At 43.4% G+C, this 9,534-nt stretch overlaps 1 long non-coding RNA gene across 1 annotated transcript; it reads right to left on the bottom strand.

Moving 5' to 3' along the window:
• Positions 1 to 2,757: 2,757 nt before the first annotated feature.
• LOC112937382 (uncharacterized) lies at positions 2,758 to 3,738 on the bottom strand. Its single transcript, XR_003239933.2, has 2 exons — positions 3,362 to 3,738; positions 2,758 to 3,271 (listed from the first exon to the last, which is right to left on the bottom strand). It is a non-coding gene; the product is annotated as an uncharacterized lncRNA (long non-coding RNA).
• Positions 3,739 to 9,534: the final 5,796 nt, after the last annotated feature.

Raw genomic sequence — 9,534 nt, forward strand, 5'->3', positions numbered from 1 at the left:
TATTGGCTCTCCTAAAACCTACATGCAAGCATGCCACATCGACCCATTAAGCACACAGAGCTCAACATGCAAGCATATAATAATTATATCTATAATTTATTTCAATTCTAAAACTAAACATACACGTGCTAAATCATCATTCTCAAATCATTTTCATAATATTACAATCCAAATCATTTTATTATTTCTTTACTATCTAATATATATCTCACAGCAAAGCGCGGGTTATTATCTAGTATATGAGAAGAATGGTGTCAAAATTGAAGAACTCTCTATAGTACTTAAATTATACTCCATCCATCCTAAATTATAATTTAGGTTTATATTTTTTTACACGGTCTTCAATAACACACTGTGACCATTAATTTATTTTATATTAGGTTTCCTATAAATATGAAATTAGCATAAAAAGAAAGTACATCAAAATATGAATCTAATTATATAACATGTATAATACTTAGTATATATATGGTTAGTATGATCATTAGTCAAAAGTTATCAAGTTTGATTTTTCTAAAAAAGGAGGCGCCCTATAATTTGGGATGGAGGCCTTTTCTCTACTATTAAAAAAAAAATTGAAGATGTTTTTGTCAAAATTTTGGTACGTCATCCGAGTTTGTTTTCTAATATTTGTCTTTATCACTTCCGGTTTGCTTTTATTTTTGTCCGTCTTCTTTTTTTTCGTCGTCGATTTTTTTGTCAGATTTGTATTTTTTTGCACGTGGAATTTTTTTGTGCGAGTTTTTTTATCCATCCCTTTCTTTGGTTGCCGGTTCTTTTGTCCAATCTCAGTAGTATCCAATCTATCTTAGTAGTATCCAATCAGTTGCACACGCGCAGCACCTCTAGCCGCTGCCCAGGCCAAACCCTAGCATCATCACAACGTCGATCTACCTTCCCACATGTTTCCTCCTAAAATTGATTGCAAAAATTGATTCCCCACTTATTCCTTAGTATTTTCCCCATGATTTTCCCTTTCAATTCAGCTTCAATTTGTCGCTCCATTGTTGATGGCCTACCGGCAAGCTTCCCCGGCCTTTTTACCTGATTTTATGAAAAAGGGAAAGAGGAGAACGAATGGATCAAAAGCCCTCAACCAATTTTAGGAGAACAAGAGATTCGGCCAAATTTGATGAGAAGATCGGGGACTGTTTTTGAAGGTTGAGGACAAACAGTTGGCTATGCGAGTTGCGTCTCTACTTGTGGGTTGGGCCGAAGAGAGGCAGGACGGGCGGAGGGAGGTATCAGACTAGGCTAAGCTGAAAAGTAAGGAAGAAATATGCTTCCGTCTAAAACCAATGAAGGATATTCATTATTTTTTAAATTACAATGTATAGCGATTCTAATATTTTTATTTATTGCTCAGCTCCTAATAGCTATTGTGTCACTGAAAAGATCTTTACCCGTGCGATTGCCCATCACCTAATAGTTGTTGTATCACTGAAAACATCTTCACCCATTACAACACATGTATTTTTTCTAGTAATTAATAAAGTTTATGATGAACTCCTCTACTCATTGTAAATTTTGCAATTTTTTTCCCACCAACACAACTCGGCGAGACCCTAGGGTCAAATCCCCAAACAGCTTTCAAAGCGGGACACCACCTCTTTCTCAAATTTCCCTCTCTTTCACTTCCACTGGGCCTAGGCACTTCAGGCAGCCCCACCAGTAAGCAAATGCCTCCTGGGATGCCCTCCCTCTCTCCCCTCGGTGAAGCCAGCATACGCGAATTGGCCACTACTGCAGGACAGGTATATTGTAACAAACCCTGTAACACATACTAGGATGTGTTACACGGCAATATCACAGGAACACATACTATGTGCTACAACATCTGCTTGTAACACATTTTCAAAAGATGTAAAATATAGCTCTAGAAAAGTGAGGTAGGAGCACAAAATACGTGTTACAAAGGATGTGTTGCCAAGACAATGGATCCAGGATCGCACAGTTGCATGATAACCACTAATTGGTGGCATAGCCTTTTTTTTAATTACTTCTACATGTCCTTTGCGTCTAGTATCATATTTCAACCTTATAAAATAAAAATATCAATTTATGGGCATGATAAATGGAAATAAACTATATTTTGCTTTGATTTTTGTACTAATTGTTTATATATAGATGGCAATATTTGAGATCCTACTTTTTTTCTGAGTCAACATTTAAATACTTAATACTTGTTTCTTCATCCGTGTTATAATCATGTGCGAAAAAAACAGAGTACACAAGTAACAACTGAACCATCACAAATAAGCTATTTATCATGTAATTCAAGCTTGTGCAGAGTAAATCTCACAGTATGAATCAGTAAGCTTTAGATTTAGTGATTCATTATCTTATTTTAAATATTTCAACATATATCTTGCAGTTGGCTTATGGTTTGCACCAAAGAACAATGTATGATACACATGTTAGGAATTACCAACTTTAAATTGTATTGAAGCGTATATGGTGCACCTATTGAATTGCAAAGGATAGTTTCCAAATTTCCAATAAAAACTGAGACATCCATGACTAGTATGAAGAAGAATAAATATATCCAAACTATTCACTAAAAAAAATGGAAACATCATATTTCATCGAAATGTACCAAATTGCCAAAGTAAACATCAATTGGAAAACACACTGATCTAATTCCACAACTGATGAGTCTGAGATTGTATTTTTCAGTCAAACCTCAGTGTTCTTCATTTGTAACTAAAAACATTTTCAGGAATTCAGTTCATGGGTTCAGGTAAGTAAAATAAATAATGCAAGGAAGTTCTGATTCTGATGTATATATAAACAAATTGTCCGACATAGTATTGCATACTTCATGGGCTAGTTTTTACTAGTCAATATCTATCCACCATCTTGCTGTCTTGCTGCACATTGTTTGAAATATTTTCAGCAAATTGTCTACACGACTGCGGTAGATAAGATGAAAGAAATGCTTACATGATAAATATCAGCCTATAGGTATGATGATCAAAGTTTACATATACAGTATGCACAAAACGGAGGCAAATTAAATCATCACCTAATAGTTTTCTAGACTAATTTAACGACACACTTCAGAACAATTTGTCTGTATAGCATACTACCAAACCACTCCAAACAAATTAATCACTCCCAAAACCCAAACCTACTCGGCAAGTACCAAAGATAATCCAAATCGGTTCAAAACAAACACAAGAAAATGGGTTGAACCCATTCTCAAACCATTCCCAGTCCAAAATAAATCGAGAAACATTGCTCTGGAGTCAGGACGCTGGCTGCTGCTTGGCTGCAAAAAAAAAAAAAAAAAAGATCTTCTATAGATCATGCATTGAACTTCCAAATCTAATTGTTCAGATTTCAATTGTGGCAAGCTCACCTATTTACCTCTCGCTGGCTGCTGCTTATGCTATGCTCGCCAAATAGCCAGCTACCATGCTGCTGCAGCCAGTGCTTTCGCGCCCGGCCGCTGCGAAGCAACACCGCTCCACGCGACCGCGCTCCGCAGCCGGCGGCGCTCCGCGCCGCGCCCCCGCCTCCGCCCTCCTGTTGGCTGCCAGGCGCTGCCCCTTCTCCGTCTCGACGCTGTCATAGGAAGCGGGTGTTGGCGCCTGGGAGTGGTGGACACAGGCAGTGGAAGGGCCAGCTAGAGCAAGCGCGTGGAGGAAACTGGGCATGGTTGCATGGACTCTCAGGGAGTCAGGGGAGGAGAAGGGGCTGAAGAGACCATTGGTGCTGGGAGGAGTTATTTCAGGAGAGATTAGGCGCGCCCTGGGATGGATTTGGCGCCATATGCAGAGATTTGGCGCCAAAGAAAAAATTGGGCGCGGGAAATTCACTAGAAGAATTCGATTTACCGCCATATGGAGTAAGACTTTGGCGCCAGTGGTAGGACTTAGATAAAAGAGGATTGAATGAATTTGATTTGCTACACATCTTGTCACAGAAAATCTCACCTTCTATCATTCGAATTTTGGACCATCAGATATGCTTTAAGATTCATGCAAGCACTCAACCCTACCTCTTCTTCTCCCGTTCCCCTCGCTTCCTCGAGCATTCCAATCCACCGCCACCACTGCCCCACCGCGCTGCCGCCTGCCTCGTCGGCTGGTCGGAAGGAGTCAACAGCGCCAGTGAGGTCCCCTAGCGAGGCTCCTCCGCCTCCCCGCTCCTCCTTCCCACCTCTCTTTCTTCTCAAGGTGGTGATGGGGAGATGTCCCTGCCACGCCATCTTCCCCGTCTCCGGCGGCTCCCTGCCATCGGATCCGCCACCACCGGCCGCCGCCTCCTAATCGCACGCTTGCTTTGCCCCGCCGCCGACGCTGGCCCACCGCCCTCCTTCATCCCTGCGGCTTCGATGGCGCCGCTGCCTCACCGCCCGCCGAAGTCCACCGCCCACTGCGTCCTCCGCCACCTACGGCCATCCCTCTAAGCCTTGAGGAAACCCCCCTCCCCCCAAAAACCTCCCCTCCTACCCTGGCGTGGCAGGTCAGCTGTGTGTGCGCGTGGTCAAAAGGTTCAGATTTGGAAATATTTTTTAGAAATGTCTATTAATAAAATGAAAAAAATAAAAAGATCTAAAAAATAAAAAAACCAACAATGGTATGCCATGTCAATGCAAAGAGCGGTTGGAGCCCGCTTGCACCTGTATGACACCGAAGACAAGTTCGTAGACCTAAAAATACATTTAGTTTAGTATCTAAATGACAAACTACGTATGTTTGGAGGTCGGCCGTGTGCTTCATTCTAATATTTTCATTACTAGGTGCTCCCGTGCAGCACACGCTCGTTGCATCAAAGGCGTGTATCGTCACCGATGTTCTCCTTATCTACCCTGATCAATGGCACTGGCGAAGGTGGTGAGCAATCTAGTCATTATGTGCAGTTACAGCAGATTTGCCCATCTGTTTAAGAGAGATAGTAGGATAGAGTCCGACTCTTACTCTATTTCTAACACCTAGTATAACTCCAAACCCTAAACTGTAATCGACTACGTACACATACTCGACACAAACTAAAATAGACCTTTAGTTGTAACCCCATTGGTTATGGTAGTGGTGTAGTAGGAAGCAAATCCAACCATCCGTTGCTATGGCTGATGGAGCTCGTAGTCCGTCGGGCACCGAAGTCCAAAGGCGATGGCAAGGGCCGCGAAGGAACTCTTTTGGAGGAGCAATGGAGGCCATGGGCCACTGGACGGATGGGCAATGAGGATGTCGGCGGTGGTGAGGGAGTAATGGCGCCAACTCGCAGCCGAGTTTAGCAGCGTCTCCCCGACTCCCATCTCATGTTCCTCTCGTCGCCCATGAAGACTGTAGCCATCACGACCTTGCAGATGTCGTGTCTATGCTGAGGCGACCTTGTAGGTGAACGGGAAAACAGCAAGCGAATGCGGCCTTGCAAGTGAAAGGGAAAGAGGCAAGCGAATGCGGTCGGAGGAAGGCCGCGTCGGCGGCGGTGGAGCTGCCCTAGCCATGCCGAGAAGGCGATAAGCCACTCGTTTTTCTCCCTTGTACTCCCTTCAGTGACTACTATTTGCAACAATGCCATTTAAGATATATATTGGAAATAAAAATATATTTTCACCTTAAAATCAAATTAGGAATTCCAAAAACAGAATTTTAGTTGTAAAAATCTATCTACAACTAAGCTCGAAATTTTGGAGACAGGGCGGGGTGAGAGAAATTTTGGAACTGGTGAAATTGGTATTGGCGGGCTCTGCTCAAGTAGGATAATCTCATCAGTCATCAGCCAACTAATTAAAGTGCTCATCTCTTGGACTCTTACCCTCCCACTCCCAGTCCCCACTCCCCCCCCACTCCCCAGACCGCTCAACGCCGCCACCCCATCCTCTCCCCTCCCCTATACACACTGGTCCCTCCGCCTCAAGAAAATAGACATTTAGCCACGTTCAAGAAGCGGTTTCGCTAGAATGCCATCTCAAAAACACGTTTCGCTAAAATACCAATATAAAACGTGTGCTCACCGCCACTTTGCCATTTTAGCCATTTTGTGTATTTTCGAAATCATTTTTCACTGGAATGCTTTCCCTAGACCAAAATACCCCTAACGTGGGCCCCACCGGTCATACTCTCTCACCTCTCTTTTTCCCCTTCTTCCCCTCTTCCTCTCTCTCGAGGACGCCGTCAGAGCGGCGGTGGTCGGGAAGCGGCGCATCCAACTTCGCCCGACCCTCCGGCGTTAGCACCAGCCGTCGGATGCTGTCGGCCGACGGCGGCGGCAGCGCGCCTGCGGCAGGGGAGCACCGCGGCGGAGGCGGCCGCCCGCCGCGAGGCCCGCGGCGCCTGAGGCAGAGCGTGGGAGCATTGCTTGCTGCCGTCGCCGTGGAGAACAGAGGCTCACTGGCGGGGTCAGTGAGGCGACGAGGACACCGTCGAAGGAAGCTGAGGCCGTCGTGGAAGCCGAGGCGGTAGAGGTAGAGGAGCGCTGGGCGGAGCTGGTCGCGGATGCTGAGGTCGTCGGTGAGGAAGGCGAAGATCAGGTGAAGGTTGGTGCGGACGCTGGCGGTGCGCCAGGAGCTCCGCCGGGACACCGATGTGGAGGCGGTCGACTTCGACCATGATGACGACGACCTCATGGACGACGCCGCCGCCGAAACCATGCCGGCGCTAGCCCCTCGCCTCTGCTCCACCATCGCGGGTGGCGGCATCGACAGGGGTGCAGAGGTCGGCCTTCATCGAGTCGACGACGTTCTTGCGGAGCTTCATCATGTAGAGGGCCTCGTCGATGATCGATCCCGTTCTCAGCGTTGGCGCCGGCGCCGAGTAAAGCATGCGAAGGCCGCCGCGGCGGACGCGCACGATGTTGCCGCGCATGATGCGGAGAGGCGGCGCGCCGGCCGGCAATAGCGGCGTCGCCGCCCCTTCTCTCTGTCTCCTCTCTCACCGTGTTCTCTAAGTTGATAAGGGGCAATTTTGTCTCAACACCTAGTAGAGGAGAGAAAATCTTTTCGAAAATGAATAAAATGGTGAAAATAGCAAAGTGGTGGTAGACGCACGCTTCATATTGGTATTTTATCGAATCACGTTTTCGGAATGGCATTCTAGCGAAACCGTGTTTTGAACATGGCAAAATGGCCATTTTCTCCTCCGCCTCCCCCCCAGTCGTCGCTACCCGCCGGCCCCCACGCCGCCGTCTCCCGGCCTGTAGCCAGGTCATCGAGCTCTCAGCCACCGTCTCCACCCCCATGGCGAAGATCTTGGCAGCACATTGGCGCCTCCCCACAGCAGCGCTCGGCGGCGTCACGCATCCCGACGAGCTCAAAGGTGAGTTGGTGACTAGTTCCGCTTGCGATGGCCAGATGTGCTAGTACGTGGGGCTTCTCCCTCAGGCCAGATCCAGGGCGGTGCTCCCCTCGGTTCAACAGCTATGTTCCTTTACCAGTCCTTCTCTTCCCCTACTCCTCAGACCTCAACTCTCTCTCTCTCTCTAATCTCCAACCCGTAAACTAATCTCAGCAATTTTTGTTTTGTGTATGACGAGATTTGGCCTTTGGTTGCAACCAAAGGGGGAACACAAATATTCCTAGCTATAACAGAAGGTGAAGTTGTCTGTTCTTCATTGTTTTTGTTTCTTGTTTTTTTGTTGCTAGATTAATACCAGCTCAGTTTATATAATGATATGCTAGTTAAGTGGGTAGACAAGAAGCGAAATTTCAAAGTTTATATGTAGCGATTAGATCATTGTTTATTCATCCCAACATTTACAATGGCACTCACCAAAATTTGGAGCAATGGGAGCATTGAACTCCAGCTCTGTCTTTGACTACTTACGAAATTTTACAAGGCACATTAGCTGATTGCTGATCTATGGTTCAATAACACTAGAATAAAACATATATTCTGAACTTTGTCAAATTTTTCTCTAGCAGTCGATGCTAATATGGCATTTACTACAGACCATGGTTGATATTCTTCTTATTATTGCTTAGTAGTGATTAGCTCATGGCTACGCCTGTCACTAATCTCAATGTCACAGGAGGAAACTATGATATGGTAAGCAATAATGGGCTATACATGCTAATATATGCTTATAACGGGCTATAATATATGCTTAAAATAGCCTGCTGCATGCATCCTCTGATTGAAATATCCATACTGTTGGAAAAACTGAGATTTTCTGAAGTTGGTATAGTTATGGTAGATACATAGTGCAATCAGAATTGGCAATGGTGATAGCTTTTCAGAACTTTTCTCTGGTATGGTAGTATTTGCTTCACTTCTAATTATTTCCATGATCTATGGTTGTATATTGTTTCTAACAGAAAAGGGATTGTAGTTCAAGGAACAGAAAAGGGATTGTAGTTGAAGGAATCTAGTATTCTTTGTTTGTAACTTAGAAGGATTTCTTCAGCATTCAAGTTCAGAGGTTCAGGTAAACCGAAAAAAAGTAGAAAATTTTATCTTCATGCAAATTTATGCAAATGTGATATATAGAAAAATATGCATCAACTTTGAGTTGTATCTTTATATACTAATCATTGGAAAGTTTTTATTTGATTTTTTTCATACATTATTGGACTAGATCAGTATATATATTGTGTTGAAATTTCTCATATAGAAAAAATAGTATGCTTTATTAGTTCATTGTGGATAAACAATTGGTGATTCTTATTCCAAGATAAATACTGGTCTTGTTGCTGAAATCACATAATAGTATTCTTATCCAATGCAAGTTTTCATTGTATTATCTGTGTTAGATTCATTTTCCTTATGCGCAGAACTGTATGCACCGTCCTTTTATCCATTGGACTGCATGCTTTAATTTTTTCAAAGCAACAATAGCATTTCTCATCCATCACAATATTTGTGCTGCCAAATTTTTAGAAATAAAAGCATTGAACTCCAATTCTGTGTGATTATTTAGGAGATCTCACAAGGCACTGTTCTATTCATTTACTTCCGCAGTCTCAAAATTTGTGAATTGCCGGACATGTCAAACTTAATTGCTTATCCATGTAAGATTCAATAAAAGTAGAATAACATGAAGTTTTAAGTTTGTCAAACATATTTCAGATATTGATGTTAATATGGCATCTATCCAAATTATCTGTCACAGTTACAAACAGGTTTACTTCTTATTACTTAATAATGATTAGCTTGATTGGCAACTGTTATGTCTTAGATACTTCCGTTCTCGCTTAACTCATTTTGTGGCGTAATCCGTGTTTGATCTTTCATATGTACAATTCAATGTAAATTTTATGGGCTTAACAGGGATATTTTCATCATGATCAACTGCAGGTACAGTTTATTGTACACATTACACATACAAGTTGATACTCAGTTGGAACTTAAGAGCAAAGATGCACGTTCAGGTGCAACAATGGATCAAGCAGCAAATAATTTTATGAAGAATATAGAAATAGACACACTTTGTAAAATCGTTTAGAAATTGTACTTATTGTTGATATGTGGATTGATGAAAATAACATTTGCTTCGTATGCAATTCAAATTGCCATGTTGATTTGTGTTATTTGAGATATGTGATGCCTATAAAGGATATTTTGAAATATTTTGGCACATTCCTGA

Source organism: Oryza sativa, chromosome 12 (genome assembly GCF_034140825.1).
Source record: "Oryza sativa Japonica Group chromosome 12, ASM3414082v1".
Lineage (NCBI taxonomy): Eukaryota > Viridiplantae > Streptophyta > Magnoliopsida > Poales > Poaceae > Oryza > Oryza sativa.